This window comes from Equus przewalskii, chromosome X, assembly GCF_037783145.1.
Source record: "Equus przewalskii isolate Varuska chromosome X, EquPr2, whole genome shotgun sequence".
NCBI classification, from domain to species: domain Eukaryota; kingdom Metazoa; phylum Chordata; class Mammalia; order Perissodactyla; family Equidae; genus Equus; species Equus przewalskii.
The window spans coordinates 83,392,844-83,414,829 of NC_091863.1; the positions used below are offsets into that span (position 1 = coordinate 83,392,844).

Genomic DNA, 21,986 nt, shown 5'->3' on the forward strand with positions numbered 1-21,986 from the left:
ATCTACATACATTATTTAGAAATATTTGATCAAGACAGCTTGTCTCCCGTCACCCATTTCTTTATTAACTCAAACACTTTTAGCAGTAAGGATTCACGTCTGCTTTTACTATGACGGTTGTGTTATGTTACTGAAGGGATGCATCCCCAAAAGTTCACCATTCCGATTTCTGTGGTACAGTAAAAGTATTCTGACTTAAGAGTCAGGAACCTGCAAGAGTTCCCTACTGCCACCATTATATTTCACCACCATTACGTTGCCTAGCTGTGGTATATTAGACAATGCATTTAGACAACCCATTTACCCATGACAGAATTTGAGACATTATAATTTCAGATGATTTATTCCATAAACGGAAATCCCTTGAGAAAGAAAGAAAAAGAAATAAGACAGAGTTTATTGAAGTGACCAGAAAAAATGATTGTTATCTGCAAAATCCTTTTCAATGAAGCAAAAGTACAGGACCTGAGGAAAAAACGCGTGCTTAATTTGAAAGCTCATTGCCTAAAGCACAGCCTTCACATCATCAGACTCTGACTCTGTGGAGGCATTTACAACTCGGGCTTTTACGTACCTGATCGCACAGCAATATAATCCTTGTCTCTACCCAAGCAACTGAATTCTGTCCTGGGGGAAGGAAATCCTTTCCTCCTGGAGAAAGACCTGTCTGTCTCCATTTGAACACTCATTTCAACACTCAAGATCTAGAGATGTGACAAAGAGGTGGTTGTTGAGCAGGCAAGTGTAATTTTTATGTCCCAGGGCAGAGCTCTTCATGCAGATGACGGACCCCGTGGTGTTGCGTGGCTGAGAGGATGCAGCTTCTTAGGACTCTGCACCAGACGGCTGCAAAATGGGAGCCCTTAACTTCAGTGTGCAGAAGCAGATTTAGGCAGACTGCCACACCTTACCTCCTGGAGAGATTGGATTTTATAGTTTCATTGAGGTATAACTGATAGACAAAAAATTACACAATTTAACGTATAAATCTTCATAGGTTTGGACCTACACATGCACCTGTAACACAATGACCATAACCAAGGTCCTAAACATATCCATCCTCTCCAAAACCTTCCTTGTGTTCTTTCCACACACCCTTGTTTTTACAGAATAGGAAACTGAGGTTGAATCATGTACACTGACTTGTATAAACACAGGCAGGACTAGCATTTTGGAATCAGAAGTGAAGACGCAGATTGTAGGAGTGACACGGCTCAGAAGGAGAGCAAGGTCTACTTGATTGGAGGTGGCTCGCAGCTGAGCATCATGCAGTTGGCATTTGGACACAGAAGGCAGCAGTCTCTGCTTTTCGTCTTGGTAGCACGATGACCCCCAGCCAGGTTACTTAACCTCCGTACATCATGGTTTCTCCAGCTACAAAAAGATGTAGAAATCATGTTCTCTACCTCCCTGGAATGTTGTAGGAAATAGATGAGATAAAAAAGTCGCATGCATCCAGGAAAGCTGAGTCCTCACGGTTCCCTGAGGTCAGGGGTCCTGCTTTTCGTGCGACTTTTTGACGTTCCAACCACCCTAGGACCATGCACAAATGGTCATTCAAATACAAAATGGTACAAGAACTTCTCGAGTTCACCCAAGACAGAGCATCATAAGAGAGGCAGCGAAGACTGGAAAGTAATTACTTGGAAATCACTGCTCCTTCCTTCCCAACTGAGGTCTCACAAGTGCTTCCCTAAATGGGATCTCACTTACCTCTCTGTCTATCAGAGAGGTTTGATCCCCAAACAACAAGCACAGGGGAAAGGACTTACCCAGAGTCCCAGTGTTCTGTGACAGCATTCTTCTGCAAAGCCTCTTCTTTCTGAGCTATGGTGCACAGTATTATTCTCGAGAAACTACCATAGAAGATAAAAAGTGGGATAGGGAAAGGATATGAAATAAAGTGAAAGGGGGTGACGGTTTAGATGGTTTTGTTTTTGAAACCCTAGGGAACTGGTCCAGTGCTTGTTTCCTGTTTTCCTAAATTATCTGACCAATCAGTCCAACAAAGAGAAATGACACAGTAGTCAATACATAATGGAAACTTATACGTTTCCCTTCCACTTAACATTTTCCTATCATTACACAGTCATGCTATTTGGATTATGTCAAGGGAAGCTTCTTTAAAGGAAGGATAAGTATGGGATAAGAAAGGAACTCACACAATTGCGTACCACATGTACTATGTGCTGTGTATGACACTTGAAATATTTTGCTCTTTTGCTTCTCAGAACAATCGTCTCGTATAGCTATAAAGGTTCCCATTTTATAAATCAGACAAAGCAAACTCAGAAATATGTAATTTCTAAACAAGTTTCCACAAGTGTAGAGATCACAGCAATCATAATCCCAAGCCATAGCTCTCCTCATATAACAAACTGGGTCCTTTTTACTTGGTGGTCATTCAGGGCTTAGGCATAAGTGTTTTTGAACCGTGTATGTTCTCCTTGACGATTCACGCATGTATGGATGGGTACTGTAGGCGAGGAAGAACTATTCCCCTACCCTCTGGGTTCTTCCGGCTGGTCTACGAATTCAATTGACAGGAGACAGAATAACAGGAGAAAATCAAATGAAGTTTAACAAAATGTATACATGGGAGAAACCCAGGAAAACTGAGTCACTCGCCAGAATGGCAGAAGCCACCACCTTAAATACCATCTTCAACTAAGGACAGAGGAGGATGTCTGGGGTTGTGGTTTGGGACTTCAAAGGGGAGGAAGGTAATTTACATGGAGATGGAAAAGCAAATGCTTGGTACATAAATGGTGACCATGCCTTGTAAAGACAATGAGAGACAGAGAGAGGACGTGGATCAAGTGGGCCCTGCCAGGTTCCTCCATGTCGACCTCACCTAGTTCATATTATACAATAGTGATCTTATGGTATTAGCTCCTTCCTGGAATAGCCATTCTATCTTAAATTCTCTTAGACAGTTAGGGGGGAAGGGCAAAGTTTTTTTCCGAGTCTTTTGTTCTGAAAAATCATCAAGCCAAAGAGACACATTTTGGGGGGGCTGATTCCGATCCCCCACAGTATTAATACTTTTCTTTCTCCAAGTGCACATTTCCAGTAAACATAAGCATCTGGGTCTCAGAAGAGAGATCTGCAACACGGAGTTTTGCCAGAGTGTCTGGCAAATCATATTCACCAAATAAAAATTTATTGAAATCACGAATCCATGGATTAGTGAAGGGTATTCACCTTAATGCAGGCAGAGCTCCTACAACAAAACACCAAAATGTCTAAACGGACCACGGATGAAGAAATTAAAAAGGCCACTAATCAAAAGAAAATGTGTTCTAACTCACTAATAATTTAAGGAGTGCAAATGAAAGCATCTAGATATCCTTTTACCACCTATCATCTGTCAAACATTAAATAGAGGAAAAACAAGAAGGAACAAAAATTTTACAAATACAAATTTGAAAACGGGCTCTGTGTGTGTTTGTGTGTATGTCAGAGACAGAGAGAGAAACAGAGAGAGAGACTCAACGTTAGTAAAAGTCAAGGAAATGGAAACAGAAATAAATTTAAATGTTATGAACAATAGGTATGGAAGTAGTTAAAGAATGAGACGGCTCGGACACTTTTTGAGGAAGTTTGAACTATTGAAATCAAGTCCCAGGGAAGATGTTTAAACACATAATTGAGGGAAATCTTTTCACATGTGCAAAAGTAAGCTGGTAAGGGGCTGTTTGCTGCAGCAGAGCATGAAAGGGAAGAGGAAAAATATAGGAAGCAACCTACATGTCCATCAGGACAGGATAACTACACGAGGAAAGGGTCACAAAACCATCTCCACTCCTCTATGGGCTTCAAGGCAAAATGGAGAAAACTTTAATTCCAGAGTGAGCTGCTGATCAGGAGATAGAGAGTGGTCTCCCTGATTAATTCAACCCCCCAAACTCCCCTCATCTGAGTATTGGTCATAGCGGATGGTAAGTTGAATAGTTGTTAAGATGAAAGGAGATGGAACATCAAGTACAATTTCTCAAAGCTGTTCTGTACACATTACTTTCCATCCCTCTAGATCGCCTGTCCCAAGGGCAACACCTGAGCTTCTGCTGAGCCCCACTGATTCCGGGATCAGCCAAGGGATGTGGCCCGACACCCAGGTCTCTTGGCACCAAGAGTGGGATTTCATGTCCTCTGTCATCTTCACCACTCAGAGGGGTTGCTGAGTGACTACTCCTGGGGCCACATTATCAGGGGAGTGTGATGGACCATTTCTCCAGCCCTGGAAGCCCATTTCTGAAAGGGGGGGCTGCTCTGTGTCCTCTGTGGAGGGCGAGGGATGGAGCCTCATTCCTGTCCTGACACGTATCTGGAGAGGGGACTTCAGCTCGGTCAGCCTGAGCTTGGCTATCTGTGAAGTGGGACTCAGGACACCTTTGCCACAGAGCCGTCCTCAGGTGTAAATGAGAAACCCTGCCCAGAGTACACAGCATGTGGTGGGACTTCAGTGGCCCTTTCATTGTTGGGACACTGCAGCAGGGGCAGGCTGAGCCTCGGGCCTGAGGCAGGCACTGTGAGGAGTCACTTCTCATTGTTTCCTGTATGAGAATATACATATCTTTATGAAAGACGCAAGTATCTCTCTGATATGCCGTGACTTCAAAGTTTTGGAGAAACAAGATTCTCTACTTTCTTGGATGTTTCAGAAGCTCCTAAGAGCTGCCCCACATCGTGCCTCTGCGCAGACCCTAATCCAGTTCCTCACCTGCTGAGCTCAGTGAGACGTGATACCAGGGCAGCAAGGTGTGGCATTTGCCTTACTGCTGCTCTGGACTGACCTGTGTCTTAATACATTGATAGGAAAATTCTGGACCCGCCCCAGTCACCAGTGCAGGGGCCCTCAGATCGTGCATGATCCAGCCACGTCATGCCAGGATTTCAGCCATCTGCTGCCTCCCTGACAGGAAAAAATCCAAAAATTACTAGGATTCTGTGACACATCCCTCCTTGGTCCCCTCATACTCATGCCACCACAAGCCTCTCTCTCTTTATCTCTCTCTTCTCCTTCAAAATCAAAGTTCCAGAAAGTGGTTTTTGCATTCCCTGCTAACATTCTTCACTTCCCACTGACCCCTTATCTCACCGCACTATCAAGTCTGTCCCCAAGTCGGCAATGAATGGGCTCCCACCAAGGTCACAGTTACCTTTTTGTCACTAGCTCCAGATATTTGGTATAAATATATTAACATACTGAGTGCTACGTTAAAAGCCACGTAGAATACACACGATTGTACAGACTGCTTGTGTCACTGAACAACAAACCTTTGCCTCATAGGGGGTCTGCGAGCACCGAAGGACTCAATACATCAAAAGCACTTGGTACATAACACATTTTAGTCATTTTTCTTTCTTTTTATACGTCTTTATTGGCATTACCCTCCCCACATGCACGAAAAATAGGATATAGACTGATGTGTATTCACAATCGGTGACATTTGGGGCATGTTGTTACTGAGTGTCTTAGTCTCCTGGGGCCACCACAACACATTACCATGAACTTCGTGGTTTAAATCATCAGAAGTGTATTTACTCAGAGGTCTGGGGACCAGAAGTGCGAAATCAAGGCGTCAGCAGGCCCCTGCTCCCTCCGAAGACTCTAGGGGAGAATCCATCCTTACCTCTTCTAGTGTCCAGTCGCTTCTGGAGCTCCTTGGATCATGGCAGCGTAACTCCAGTCTCCTCCTCTGTCTCCACATGGGCTTCCTCCCTGGGTGTGTGTGAGATCTCCCTCTCCTTTCTCTTAGGTGAGCCCTAAATCCTAGGTGATTTCCCCTCAAAATCCTTACCGAATTAGATCTGCGAAGGCCCTATTTCCCACGAAGGGCACGTATTAGTCGTTCTGAACTCAGTCCACTGTCACTTCCTGAGCAAGAGCGTCCCTGACAACCCATCTATGATAACCCGTCCTGTTATTTTCTACTCAATGGATTTGATTATTTTCTTTAAAGGACTTACCCCCACATGGAACTGCCTCGCCATACCGACTTGTTTCCCTGCTTACTGACAGTTTTCCCAGCTAGAATAAAGCTCCAGGGACACTGCCGGGTCTTGGTCACTGTGTTGCATGCCTATCAACTAGTTCAGTGCCTGTTATGGGGTGAATTGTGTCACCCAAAAACAGATAAATTGGTCTTAACCCCCAGCACCTCAGGACGTCACCCTACTTGGAACTATGATTGCAGCAGATGTAATCAGTTACGATGAGGTCATCCTGAGTAGGGTGGGCCCCTGAACCAAGGGGACTGGAGTCCTTATGAGCAGACAGCCATGTGAAAACAGAACAACAGGGGTAACACCATGTGACCACAAAGGCGGAGAATGGAGTCACACAGCTGCAAGCCAAGAAACGCAAAGCCTGTCAGCAACCAACAGAAGGCAGGAAGAAGCACAGAGAGATTCTGCGACAGCTTTCAGAGGGAGCACGGCCCGGCACCACCTTGATTATCCACTTCCAGCCTCCAGAACTGTGAGACAAGACGTGTCTATTGTGAAGCCGTCCAGCTTGCGGGACTTTGCTATGGCAGCCTTGGAAGATGAATGCAGTCCCTCATACAGAAAACACTGAGGAAGTATTGCTGAGAATAAAGAATTGTCCCCTTTTTGACCCACTGGGAGCAGACACAGCTATTTCAATCTGAGTTGCAGGAGAAACTGACACCAAAATTAGACATCAAAGGATGCAACATTTTAAGAACCTTGTTGCAAATGCAGAGCAGTGCTCTTCAAACTTGGGACGCATACCGCATCCAACAGGAGAAATTGTTCAACATGCAGACACCTCCCACCCCACCTCCCCGTTCTGGATGCAGGAGACCTAGGGTGGGCCGTGCATCTGCTGTTTCAACCAGCACCCATGACGATTTTCTGACCCAGCCCACGGACCACACTTGGAGAAATCCTGACCTAAGTATCTGACGTTTTGTGCTATTAATTTGATGTCTGCCACACAGAGTTCTGTGATATCTGGGGTGTCTCTGTTAATGTAATTCCTTGAAAGTGCACTGGTCCTTCCTCCAACCTACGAGCACAGATTGCTTTCCCACATGGGATCACACTCAAACTCCAGAGGATTCCCGGGTGGTCAGCAGCAGTGGGTACTGTCATTCTGCTGAATACACGGGACTGGTGGAAGGGTAGTGACTTACCAAAGTGGCCATGGGACCCTGATCTCCTCACTCTTGCTCCAGGAACCTGTCTGCACACGCGCCAGCACACTTGGTTCTTCTCTGTCAGCTCCTGCTTCTGAGGCTCAGAGTCCACACCCTCCTCTGACGGCCCACTAGAAGGAGAGTCAGGGGCTAAGACGGCACATGGACTGGAGTAAAGTGAGAGGAGGGGAAAGCACATGAACACGGGAAAGGGGTGAAGGTGGCCTTGTCTGTCCCCACTTGTCCACTGGAAGCTGTGCAATGACGCTTCGCCTCTTCCCCAGCTCCACCACAGAGCCCCTCCTGCCCACACAGTGACACTGAAGCTCACACATCATGGAAATAGGGCTTATCCCTGGTGGCTGTTACATGTCCAAGTATTCTCTCTGGGAGTCATGCTACTATGTTATGTCAGGGGCCTCACACTGACAGAATGAAGGAGGCAAAGTTGGAATGGGGAACTAACATTTTGAGAGCCCACCAGATGCTACACAGCATAGACTTGTTATTTTCAGAATTTTTATATCCTCAAGGCATGTCTCAAGGAGGGCATCATTACTTCCGTTCTACAGACGGGCAGATACTCAAGGTCAGAGAGCAAAGTACATGCTCAGAGGAGTCTAAGGAGGCATCAAGTGGACGCAGAAGCCAACCTGGTGGGGCTAACACTGGCCAATCCTGGGACAATGACAGCATCAAAAGAAATAACTATAATGTCAGATGGTAACCCTCTGAGCAAAATAAAAACCTATGAGTCACATTAATATAAATAAACACATGAATAAATAAATAAATGATAGGGGAGAAGGGGAAGCTCGTCCCAACATTTGAATGTCAATGTGGAAATCTAGACGGAATGGCAGAATGATAAAAGCAACACTTAACACCATCACAGTAATGCCTGAGTCAGGTGAGAATCAGGACTCAATTTTCAGTCTGTACCAAATCCCACAGCAGTCACTGAGTCACCGTGGTAACCACGCTGGCCAAGGAAAGCTGGGAAAAACAAACAGCAACCACCCTGACTTGTTTCCTAACATGTGCTGGGAACTGAGCAGGACTGACATAACACTCAGTAATTAACCTCGAACATTCCTCACAACAAACACTCCTCACAACCTCAGCAATAAACACACACGCGCATACGCAGACCCACATTCACACACGTGCTCTCCCTCTTTCTCTTCCCACCCAAGAACCCAGGAGTTCAGCAAGGTGCATTTGTTTGGGATAAAGAAGAAATCTCCACACTTCCATTCTAATCACACAAATAAACTTGAAAGCTACTAAACGATTTCATTTTAGTGACTGATTTTTCTGGAGATGACCTGTAGAATTTTCTCTGAGATATTTTTGTCCCTAGGTCAGTACACTGCAAATCACATCTAAAAGCTAATATGGAAATTCAGGCAAATGAATATTGTGATCGTAAATAGTTGTGGGATAACTTGGCAGGGCTAACGTGCCCAGATATTTGATCAAATATTATTCTGGATGTTTCTCTGAGAGTGTTTTTGAATGGCATATACATTTAAATGGGTAGTCTATGAATAAAGCAGTTAGCCCTCTGTAATTTGGGTGGGCCTCATCAAATCAGTTGAAGGCACAAATAGAACAAAGACCTGATCTCCCCGAGCCAGAGGGAATTCTGCCCGGAGACTGCCTGTGGACTTCATCTACAACATCAGCTCCTCCAGGCTCACCAGCAGACTGCCCAACAGACTCCAGGTGTCACTCTTGAGGCTCCAGCCTGCCGGCCTCCCACATCAGATTGTGCCAAGCCTCTGCAATTTATGAGTCACTTCCTTGAAATAAATCTCCACCTATATATAAAGATCCTACAGGTTCTTGTTTCTCTGGAGAACTCTGACAAACACAGGTGTTAAGCATGAAGAATCTTTTCTATCCTAGAGTAACCTGTGCTTTCAACCAAAAAAAGATCTCCTGGCAACATTTGACTGCTGACACTTCCGCGAAAATATAATACCTGGACAGCGTAATAAAAAATACTGCCATTGACAATAGCATCAAAAAGTATGAAACACATAGAGATAATCTATGTAGCACATCTATGTCCAGAGATGTGCAAGGCCTGTACTCTGAACACTGCAAAACATTGTGGAGAGAAAGAGAGGAAGCTTAAATAAATGAAGGAACACACTGTCTTCATGGGTCAGAAGACTCAGTATTGTTACAATGTCTATTCTCAACAAAATGATCCATAGATTCAATGCAATCGCAATAAAAATCCTACATTTTTTAAAAAAAGAAATAGACTGGCTTGCCCGTGGCCGAGTCATTGGGTTCGTGCACTCTGCTTCAGTGGCCCAGGGTTTCGCCAGTTCGAACCCTGGATACAGACATGGCGCTGCTCATCAAGCCAAGCTGAGGTGGCGTTCCACATGCCACAACTAGAAGGACTCACAACTAAAAATACACAACTATGTACTGGGGGGCTTTGGGAGAAAAAGGAAAAATAAAATCTTAAAAAAGAAAAGAAATAAACAGGCTTATTCTACAAGTCATGTGGAAATGCAAAGGGCCTAGACTATGAAAACAACTTTCACAAAGAACAAAGTTGGAGGATAAGCACCACTTTATTTCAAGACACATTATAAATCTACAGTAATCAAGATGGTGTGGTACCGGCATGAAGGAAGAAATGTACATCACAGGAACAAATAGAGTCCAGAAACAGACCCACATATATACGGACAACTGATTTGCACAAAGCTACAAAAGCAATTCAGTGGAGAAAGGATAGTCTTTTCAACAAATGGTGCTGGGACAACTGGATATCCCCTACACACAAACATAAAGTGCGATCCATATATCACACCATATGCAAAAGTGATCTCGAAGTGAATCACATACCTAAATATAAAAGCTAAAACTATAAAACTTCTAAAAAAAGTCAGAGAAAATTCTTGTGACCCTAGGTTAGGTGAAGATTTCTTACATATGACATCAATGAGACAAAATCAAAACCATAAATGAACGAATTGATATACCAGACTTCCTCAAAATTAAAAAATTCTGTTCTTCCAAACAGACTGTTGAGAGAATTAAAAGATAAGCCACCGACTGGCGAAAAAAATATGAGACAGTCACATATCTGATGAAGGATTGTATCCAAAATAAATAAATCTCACAAAGGTCAATAAGAAAAAAGACACCAGTAAATAAGTGGGCAAAACGGTAGAACAGATACTTCACCAAAGAAGATATACAAATGTCAAATAAGCATATGAAAAGATGCTCAACAGCATTAGTCATTAGAGAAATGTCAGTGAAAACTACAATGGGACAGCACCACACTGCCCTGAGAAAGGCCAAAACTAAAGAGTGACCAGAGCAAGTCCTGGCAAGGTTGCGGAGGATGGGACTCTCATATACGGCTGGTGGTAATGAAAAATCATGCAACTACTTTGGAAAACAGTTTAGCAGCTTCTTACAAAGTTAATTTTACGACCACCACGACCCAGTCATTGTCCTCCTAAGTACTGACTTAGGGGAAAAAAGGCATCTGTCCAAGCAAAGACTTATACCCAAGTGTTCACAGCAGCTTTATTAACAAGAGCCTCAAACTGGAAACAAAACAAATATCCATTACCAGGTGAACAGGTAAAACAAATCGTGATATGTCCCTTGATAGCCATGCACCGCATAACAACTTTTTGGTCAATGATGGACTGCATATACGACAGCGGTCCCATAAGATTAATACCGTACAGCCTAGGTGTGCTGTAGGCTATACCATCTAGGTCTGTGTGGTACACTCTAGGATGTTCGCACGATGACGAAATCCCCCCCAACAATGCATTTCCAGAACGCATCCCTGTCGTTAAGTGATGCCTGACTGTAATGGAATATCAGTCAACAATAGAAAAGGAGGACCTATTTATACATGCCAAAAATAGATAAATCTATAAATAATTAGGCTGAAGGAAAGAAGACAGACAAAAAAGAATACACATTGTATGATTCCATTCACATAAATTACATGAAAAGAAAACCAATCTATAGTGACAGAAAATCAGTGGTTGCCTGAGAAAGGGGTAGAGTGACATGGAGAGAGGAGAGGTGAGAGAGGTAGGTGGGGGGATTACAAAGGGGCACCAGGAAGATTTTTGAGGAGATGGATATGTTCACTATGTTGACCGGTCTGGATCCACAGGTGCACACAGACAGCAAAACTTAGTAGAGCATATGCTTTAGATAGGCACAGTGTACTGTATGTCCTCCATACCTCAATAAACTATTTGAAATATATTTACACATTCATATTTCTGATGCAGTTATATTAATCATGTGAAAGATTCCCAAGATTGTGCTCTTGTAGTGTTAACAGGTCCACAGTATGTCCTATCAAATTGGCCCACACTACATATGACCAAAATAGAAATAATTATTTGCAATGAAATATACCCAAATCTTTAGGGAAAGCTGATGTCCCTTTCCTTCTGAAGTACAGAAATAAAAATATTATATCCTAAGAAAATAATCACAATGATATTTGAGAGGAACTGGTTATTTTAGGGAAAGTGGCTGAGTATCATTATAATAGGGCAAGCTCTTAGAGTAATAATTACTTTTAAAAAATATTAAGTTCTCTTAACTGACTTTAAACTAACAATTTAATATTTCTGACTCTTTAAAAATTTTATCATATAATGGGGAAGAAAACCCTGGTCACCATGGAAGAATCTACATTACAATGTCAAGTTGCTAGGAAGATCTAACAACTGTATATTTCCACACCCATCTGAGAGATATATGGGAATCACAGATTAGTATTTATACGGTGAGGACAATTTAGGTACATTTATTGCAAATGCATGTTAAAGACCAAATTTCTTCCCAAGTGGACCATTCACTGATTTTTGGCAAGAAAAGACTCCTCTAAGCTGGGCTTCAGGGCTACTACAGAGCATGCAGCTGCTGAAGGAATGGATTCCACCTGCTGAACCTCTTCTCCCATGTGGCAGCAAATCAGCTTCTCTTCTTTGAGGCTCCTTTGTGAACCTCACAGGAGCTACTCCACAACATGCTTTCGTTCAGATCTAGGAACTCACTCAGAGTCAGAAGTCATATCCCAGCAGGGATGTGAAGTGCTGGGGTCTCCTGAGGATGGCTGCCCTTCAATGTGGAGCAGATGGTTCAGCAGCCAGCAGGGCACAGATCCTCAGAAGCTGCCTCCTTCAGACGCCTGATAGGAGCTCGGGCAGCGGCATGCAGAGCTGCACAGGGAGAGACAGATCCAGCAATTACTACGCTTTACTGGAGTAGCTATGTGCCCGGCGCCATGCTAGGCACTGGGTTAGTGATATGACACTAATACAATTGCACAATGATCATAACAACCAGAATATACAATGGTATTCTCATAACGGTCTTTCTTCCCTCTTTTCCTCCTCTATCTCCTAACAATAAAGTTGAAAATGAGTAAGAAGTGGCTGGAATTCATACAGACATACATGGTCCCGCAATAACCACAGGGCCATGGGCTTACTCACGTGTTGTCACTGAACGCTCACAGCAATCCTAGGGGTTAAGCAATCTCATCCCGTTTGACAGAGGGGGGAGCTGGGGCTGAGAGAGCCATTCCCTGTGTCACCTCCCGCGCCCCGGCCCTTAGAAGCAAAGTATCTTGAGGACACCCTTGGGGCAGGACGCCACACTCACTGGGACCGGCGGGAACCCAGTGCCTTTACCCACGAACCCGCCGGGACTCCGAGTCCCAAGCGGGAAAGAGGCGACTTGGATGTGGGTCCTTTTGTCTCCCCCACACCCCGGGGCGGCTCAGCCCCCTCCAGGGGAACCACAGCCTCTGCCGCGTCTCGGATACCTGAAGGTGAGACCTGCTCTTGCCAGAGCCCCTCCGTCTCTATTAAAAGTCGTCACGGTCGCTATCATGTACGTCACGTTTCTACGGCAACTAGGAAGCGCAGGCACATCCTTCCCCCGCAAATTCGCTCCGTTTGCTCGTCCACACCTGGACCCTTAGCTAAAGTAGAACATTCTTTCGCTCTTCAGCCACCCCGTGAAAAAGCATACTAAATACAGGCACTAGACTAGGTACCCGAGAATTGGCGGAATTCTGCCCAGTTTGGTGGAACACAGCATGTCCCTGTCGTCAGAATTTTGTTTGCCTTAAAGAGACAGTAGGGGAGTATTATTGGTACACAGAGACCCAGGGAGATTTCCTGAGGGTTCTTAGAGATGAGCTCACCTAGGAGGGTGCACGTGATCACGCCCATGCTAAGCAGTTAGCCATCTGTGGCAGAGAACTAAGAGACTGTCCATAATCATGTGACAATGATATAGAAACAAAAAATAAAGTTAAGGGGGCCGCCCCATGGCGAGTGGTTAAGTTTGCGCGCTCCGCTTTGGCGGCCCAGGGTTTCACCGGTTGGGTTCCTGGGCGCGACATGGCACCGCTCCGGCAGGCCATGCTGAGGCTGCGTCACACACAGCACACCCAGAATATACAACTATGTAGTGGGGGGGTTTGGGGAGAAGAAGGAGGAAAAAAAAGATTGGCAAGGGTTGTTAGCTCAGGTGCCAACCTTTAAAAAAATAAAGTTAAAATTACTTTTTAATGACTTTTTTCATTAAAAAAAATCTGAGAGTTATCTGGGGGAGGCAGGCCTAAAATATTAGTCATTTAATAGGCACAAACCTAGTCAGTTGAACTATATACACTGGTATTTCCTGGGGAATTCTTATCCTGCATTCCCGATATTTTCTTCCATGTGGAGGGACATCCACCACCAAACACATCCAGCCTCTCTATACACTCAGTCCTCTGTGTAGAGAGTCACTTACCTGATTAGTGAGGTTGGAAGGATAAACGGGCTGCACAGCCCAGGCCCTGTCCCTTCAAAGCTCTTGTAGCAAGCGGCCCTTCCAGAGCACATCTTTCACTCTGCCCTCAGGGGTGCGTCTAAAACAGATCCACAGCTCTTCTCCCTTTCTGTGTCTTGCTGGCTCCCAATCTATTCCCATGGTCTTGCTCCAAAAATGCTTGAGTCTTTAAGAGACCCCTTCTCCACATCTGGTCTCGAAACCAACTAAGAAATAGGAGAAAAGAATAGAAAGAAAAATACATCTATTTTATTCCTTATAAAGGTGCTATTGGAGAATATGGCTTAGATTCTCCCACAGGGCAAGTGGGCTTCCTAGTAAAGAACCCCAGAATTGGGCAGAATTATCCACCCAGCAGTGCTGCACTGGGACAGTCAGAAAGGCCAAGGGCTGGGATGCCTGTCTCTCTGCTGTCTGATGAAGGAGTCCTATGTGTACTCAAGAAAGATGGCTTCTTTGGGAGACTATCCTTGTAGCAGGAGAAAGAGTTTGAGGACCCCTTCTTTGAGAAACACTTCTCAAAAGGAATAAATACCCCTTGTTCTGATCGCATACTCCCCAAGCCACCTTCTGAGGATATGGCTCTCCACGTGTCTCAGGGAGCATTTCTAGCAATACCCTCTCATTCCCTTCACAAGCAGAATCGTAGTGGAAGCTCCTCTTGTGGAGGGGATTGGAGTAAATTTCTAAATTCCAAGTGTAGGATGAAAATCATACATCATGAAAATCTCTCTTGGAAATCCCTTCAAGAAAGAATTTAAATGTTCAAAAGCTATACCAACATGCAGACGATAGCTAAAATTATAAGGAAGTCCTACCAAACCTTGAAGGATAAGAGAATCCCATCCTCATCCAATAATTACAGACCACAGAAAAAGAGGGAGAGTTCACTCAAACCACGTCAGATATCCATTTCTGTTTAATAAGCACACTCCCAAAACAATAGCCATGTTTTTTCTTTCAGGATTTTGTGTCATGCCAGCCTGGTGCTTCTTTGGTTCATGTGGAGTCTGTCACCAGGGCTGCATCATTGTAGGTTCACTCTGGGCTGCCACATCCAAGAGAGCTCACTCACATGGGTGAGGATTGGTGCTGGCGTCTGCTGGGGGCTCAGCTGGGGCTGTTGACTGCAGCACTTTGGTTCTCCTCCAGATCTCTCCACGTGTAGGGTTGCCAGATTAAATTTAACCCATGTAAATTTTAATTTCAGATAAACAACAAATAATTTTTAGTGTACGTATGTTGCATGCAGTATTACTTTGTTCATCTGAAATTCAAATTCAAGTGGGTGTCCTGTATTTTTACTTGCTAAATCTGGCAACCCTAGGGGAGAAGCTTGTGAATCTACATAAGTTTAACGACAGACCTGAGATGACTCTTCCAGTGGCACTGGTCTTGGAAAAACGAAGAGATCAGATTTGGCAATACAAAGCTGTTAATACCTGATGCTGGTGATATGAAGGGGAAATGGACGCTGGCATACACTGTTGGTGCCAAATGGGCTTGTCCATTTTCTGAGGCCCATATTATTATGGCTCAGTAATTTGAATGGCCTTTGACACAGACATCCTATTTCCTCGAACAAGGGAAATTCATTTGAGGGTGTAAAAAAGGATCCCCAAAGTGATTCTGACCTGCAGTCTGGTCAAGGGGCCCTAGCTGAGGGGGTGGGTCAGGACCACATAAGTATCCCCATCCAGGGAGGAAAGACAGCTACTATTTATGGAACAGATTGTTTAGAGAGGCCCAGCTCCAGGCTCCTCATGTTCGTGACTGGATTTAATCTCACAACAGCCCTGCTAGTAAGGTTTCACTATCCTCTCTTCACGGATGTCTGTAACTCCAAACCACGTGCTCCTGAGGACAGAGATGGATGGCAAAGAGGTTGCTCCCAATGCCCACTGCCAGAGCCAGGGATGGAACCTGACATCCTCGGCACCTTCAATTGCGGGTAGCAAAGATTTAGTGAAGGTATCAGGACACATACTGCTGAGGTGCTTAATCTCTGTTCTCCCTGTGTTCACCGGGTGCCCCTTACACTTTCTGCAGGTGGGGTTTGTGAGGGGGCTGGAGCAGAAACTGGCTGAAGCCCACGTTTCCTCTATCCTTTGTAAAATCTTAAACTTTTGGGCGGTTTGTACCTGGTAGGGAGCAAAAGGCCTCTGAGGACACAGAAGGAAGGGAAATTTCTCTCAGAGAGGGATGAGGTTGGAGGTCTACAGGTCCCTCCAAGAGTAGGGACCAGAACACTACTCCATATCAACGCTTGGGGTGGCTCCATGGATGGTCCACTGAGGCTGGACATCTAAGCATGACAGATTTTCTAGTGTGGATCAAGAGATGGATGGAGCAGGAATTGGATTCTAGCTTTTGCCCTAATCACAATATACCATGCATTCTCAACAGAGGTGACATCGCCCCCTGAGGGGCCAAAGATTGGATCTTGGGGGCAGGATTTTCATAGATTTTACGATGGTCTGTGAATCTCCAAAGGACCACAGTATAAAAACAGATAAACTACACCTGTAGTATTAAAAATGTCACATTCCTCTGGGGAATGGGTTTGGGGGTGATTAGGCAAAAAATGTCTGAAAAGGCTCCGGGGGCGGGGGGTAATAATGAAAGAAGGTTGACAAACACTTCGTATACACAGTGATCTCTTATCTAGATGATGGGCCACCACGAGTTAGGGACAGGTCATTTAAACTTCCCCATGGGTACTCACTCGCATACTGACTGGTGTTGGTGATAGTGATAATGACAGTAGAAATGAAATCCTGCCCCTGAGGGCAAGAGAATTGTGTATGGGGGTTATGTGAATTGACTGGCTTTTAAGATGGTCGATAGAAAGGGATCAGTCAGAACAGTTGTGTCCTCTGAGAAAGATGATAGGGAGGGTAGGAAATGAGTGCTTACGAAATTAATGTATGTAAGTGGTACTCTAAATTTTCTCTCTTTTCATCTTAACACTTGAAGTTATCTTCAGTTCAATTTATCTATTTTAACCTATAATTCAGATCAGGGTAGGAAGTTAGGAGAGGTTAAAGTGAATCCAGGAGTCCGCTTTGAATGCCCGCTCAGTGGGGGAGCCTGGAATTACTCTAAAGCCCTTTGAGTCCCGGAGCCGCCAGGGCTCTGAGTGCTCTAATCTCCCTGGGGGCTGGCGCTTGATGCTGCCCAGCGTATTGCTTAATTTATTAATAATGACCTATATTACCTTTAAATTAGAATATTATTGTGGATTTTAAAACACTATGAATGGCAAAATTTTCATTCTCACTGCCTCCTACACCAATTTTGGACTCAGGGAGATTTAGGGAGGAAGTGAATATGAAGATACAGTAGAATGGGTTTCCAAAAGCATGGTACCTATCAGAAAACCACAGAAAACCATAACATTGACTGATGAAGTTCTCAATAATGTAGCTATAGTAGATATCTATGTAGATATACTACATAAGGCCAATATAGCATAAAGGGGGAAGGGGAGGGGACCTATTAGGGTGGGATTTCTACATATCAATTGATGTGGTAAAGTATTGATTCTAAATAGACTGTAGAAAGTTAAGTAGTTTGTAATCCATAGAGCAACCACAAAGATATTGTACAAAGAGATATATTCAAAATTACAAAAGAAAAATTAAAGTGGGGTACTGAAAAGCATTCAAATAAGCCAAAGAGGGGCTGGCCCAGTGGTGTAGTAGTTAAGTTCCCACGTTCCACTTTAGCAGCACAGGGTTCGCAGGTTTGGATCCCGGGTGTGGACCTACACACTGCTCAACAAGTCATGCTGTGGCAGTATCCTACATACAAAATAGGGGAAAATTGGCACAGACATTAGCTCAGTAGCAGTCTTCCTCAGGCAACAGATAGCTCAGGGCCAATCTTCCTCACCAAAAACAAAAACCACCAAAGGAAGGCAAGAAAGGGGAAACCGGCTAATGAAAAACAGAGAGGACAAACAAAAAACAAATAATAAAGTGGTAGATCTAAATTGGAACATGTCAATAATTATACTATTTGTCAATGATCTGAATACATAACTAAATGACTGAGATTGTCAAAATGGATTTAAAAAATAACAACAGAAACCAAAAATATGGCCCAACTGCATGTTGTCTACAAGAAACTCACTTCAAATATATTGATATACGTAGCTTAAAGGCAAAAGGATGGATGAAGAAATACCATGCAAACACTGATTGAAAGAAAGTAAGAGCTTCCATACCATCAGACAATGTAGACTTGAAAGAACAAACACAATTAACCAGGGATAAAGAGGGTCAGTCAATTCACCAAGAAGATAGAACTATTTTAAATGTGTATTATGTCTAACAACAGAGTCTCAAAATACATCAAGTAAAACTGACAGAACTGAAAGGGGAATAGACAAATTCACGATTATTATTAGCATCTTCAACACTCTTCTCTCAGAAATAGATAGAATTAGTAGACAAAAAATCAGCAAGGTTGTGGATGAAATGAACACCACCAACAACCAACTGGATCTAAGTGACATTTACAGAACACTCCACCCAAAAACAGCAGAATACATACTCTTTTCAAACGTACATGAAACATTCAGCAAGACAAGACTATATCCTGGGTCATAAAACAAACCCTAACAAATTTAAAGAACTGAAATCAAACAGAATGTGTTGTCTGACAGTAATGGAATAAAACTAGAAATCAATAATAGAAAGATAATAGGAAAATCTCCAAGAACTTGGAAACTAGACAACACATATCTAATTAATTCATGGGTCAAATGAGGAAGTCTCAAGGGAAATTAAAAATACATAGAACAGTATTAAAATGAAAATACAAAATGAAAACCTACAGCTGTCAAGCTTTGGGGGTCAGAAAACAAATAAGTCATTGTCAGGGTTAGGCTGGGGAGAATGGGTTGACTACAAAGGAGCACAGAATTTTTTGGCATGATATCTTGACTGTGGTAGTGGTTACACAACTGTATGCATTTTTCAAGACTCACAGAACTTTACATTAAAGGAAGTGAATTTTATTTCCTCTAAATCATACTTTAATGAAAATAATTTTTAAAACATGCATCTTGTTAAGTCAAGAACGTAAGTAGCACATCAGTATTATTCTGTGATTCCAATTTAATATCTAAAAAAAATAAATCAGTTGATGAATAGACCAATGTATTTATTCACGTATGTGTATTTCAATCTACATAGAAAAATGTATGCCAAGTACAGATCAAATGACAGCATTGATTACCTTTGGGGAGTGGGATGGAGGAACACTGGCCCAGAAAGACACTTTCACTTTGTCTGGCTGTGAGGCATTTTACACAACACATATATTATTTATGTTTACAATCCATTATTAAACAGCATATATGGAAAACATCTGATAAGGAGTAAGGGTACTGAGGAGAGTAAAAATGATATGCAACATACACTTAAAACCCATTTGTCTGTCTTTGTCCACTAAAATTAATCTAGGAGTGATAGCTAGCTCCATATGGTTTATGATCTAAAAATGCAAAAAATAAAATCATGTTCACTGGATACAGTTAAAAATGTAAATAAATGTGATCTATGTTCCTTCTGAATTATAGTTCATTATGGGAACATTTTATGCACTGACTGAATAATAACAGTATCTTTTTTTTTTCAGTGGGGAATATTGGCCCTGAGCTAATATCTGTTGCCAATCTTCCTCTATTTTATGTGGGATGCCGCCACAACGTGGCTTGACGAGTGGTGCTAGGTCCACACCCAGGATCTGACCCTCCGAACCCCGGGCCGCCAAAGAGAAGCACACAAACTTAACCATTACACCACTAGGCCAGGCCCCTACAAACAGTATCTTTTATATGATTAGGAACTGTGGCTAGGTATGATTATAATCAGGAAAATGTCTTGGGCAGATGAACCTCTTGTCATAAACAGAAGAATTTCTAGCTGTTTCAGAACGAGACAAGGGACGTGGGGCTGTGTGTCTAAGTGACCTCTGTCCTCCCTTAGCAGGGCCGATAGACTGACCTGAACCCCATGAAGGATCACCTGCCCCTCCCCCGCAAACCTCTTCACCTCATGCAATACATTCCCTTGGGTAAGGGAATCAGGACAGTCTCACCAGCCAGCTCAAGGCCTGTCAAGTGTCCCCCTCACCACCATCACCAGCCCAATGTCAGGTTTCCATAGTAACAAGGACACAGTCCTGTCACCTCAGCAACAGAGGCTCCATCCACAAGGCTGCTCTTTAGGGCTACTCTGCTGACAGGAAAGGCAAGGCATTTTTGCTCTGAGAGTCCAACATCTTCCTGGCTGCCAAAAGCAAGTGGCTTATCCTGTTTACAAACTCTCCACCCTTGTCAGAGCTCAGCAGGTAAAACACAAACTCCTGACCATGGCCTAGAGGGCCTGTGTGCTCTGGCCCCTGCCTTCCTATCTGGGGCCACTCCCCCTCTCTCACTGACTGCTACACTGGTCTCACTCCATTCCAAAAGGGCCAAGCTATTCCCACCCCAGGGCCTTTACACTTGCTGCTCCTCCTGCGTGGGTGTCTCTCCCACCCTAGCTCTCTCCTTTTCACACTTCAGGTTACCTTTTAAATGTAATTTCTCAGAGAGGATTTCTGTGCCCCCTTCCCATCTAAATCAGATACCCAATATTGTTCTTTTTCATAGGATGCTGGAGTTTGCCCCATAAAGGCCTCTTGAGCAAAAGTGCTTGACGAAAAGGGAGAAATGCAAGTAAAGCAGATGGTACAGTGCCTGGAACATAGATATTCAATCCAGGTACCATGCCCTCATTGACCTGCTCCCTGGTGCAATCCTCTTTGGTAGCTGAGGAGAGGTGAGAGGAAATGACCCTCCCAAAGTCCTGTCAACAGTGAAGGCTCAGGCACTGAGACTCAGGCAGTGCTTCTGAATCTTGCTCCAGGGTCCCTCCCTGCAGATTCCCAGTCACCAAATGCCTCATCTTTCTGGAGGTCCCAGACTCCCAGTTCATGTGCATGCCTGAATTGAAACTACTGGACCCAGAAAGGCCACAGCAAAGGCATAATCACTCAATAGGAAAGACTAAGTATTTCCACCCCCTACACTCCATCAGACAACTCATTCTATAGCATTCTTTATCACAGAAATGGCCCTGAATCTGTTCCATAATGTACATGAGTGTATCTGTTTTCCTTCTTCTTTTAACATTCCCAAAATGCTCTCTAAGACATAGCGATGGTCTTGAGGTTAAAATTAATCTCTCTTAAAAGAGAAGAAAACAGGGGCTGGCCTGGTGGTGCAGCGGTTAAATTCACACGTTCTGCTTTGGCGGCCGGGGGTTTGCCGGTTTGGATCCCAGGTGCGGACCTCCGTACCACTTGGCAAGCCATGCTGTGGCAGGCGTCCCACATATAAAGAGAGAGGAAGATGGGCACGGATGTTAGCTCAGGGCCAGTCTGCCTCAGCAAAAAGAGGAGGATTGGCAGCAGACGTTAGCTCAGGGCTAATCTTCCTCAGAAAAAAAAAAGAAAAGAAAAGAGAGGAAAAGACGGAACAGAAAGGAAACAAAGGTTTGCTGCCAGTCTACATGTTCTACATATTCTCTTTGGTATCAAGACATCTTTTCACAGATTATAAGAGTGAGGCTCAGAGAGGTTAAGTACATGTTCCAGGGTCACACAGATACTAAGAGAAAGAGCTGCCATCATAATCCCCATGTGCTTGACTCAAGGCCTGTGCTTGGAACCAGGCATTCAGCCTCCTCTTTAGATGGCCAACGTAGAGCAATGAGAACTCCCATACACAGCTGGTTGGATTGTGACCTGGTACATCCACTTTGCAAAGTAACATGGTCATGGCTACCAGATCGTACCTATCTGATGACACCTCAAATGGACTCACGAGCACATTCGGCTAGAACTCATAATAAACTCACCACAATTTTGATTTATAGATTGACTATGGATTATTTGCATCAA

General features: G+C 43.8%; 1 long non-coding RNA gene across 1 annotated transcript; it reads right to left on the bottom strand.

The window, feature by feature from the left end:
- Positions 1–324: 324 nt before the first annotated feature.
- LOC139073324 (uncharacterized) lies at positions 325–12,977 on the bottom strand. The gene is made up of 4 exons (XR_011536026.1): positions 12,683–12,977; positions 7,164–7,297; positions 1,773–4,915; positions 325–1,374 (listed from the first exon to the last, which is right to left on the bottom strand). It is a non-coding gene; the product is annotated as an uncharacterized lncRNA (long non-coding RNA).
- Positions 12,978–21,986: the final 9,009 nt, after the last annotated feature.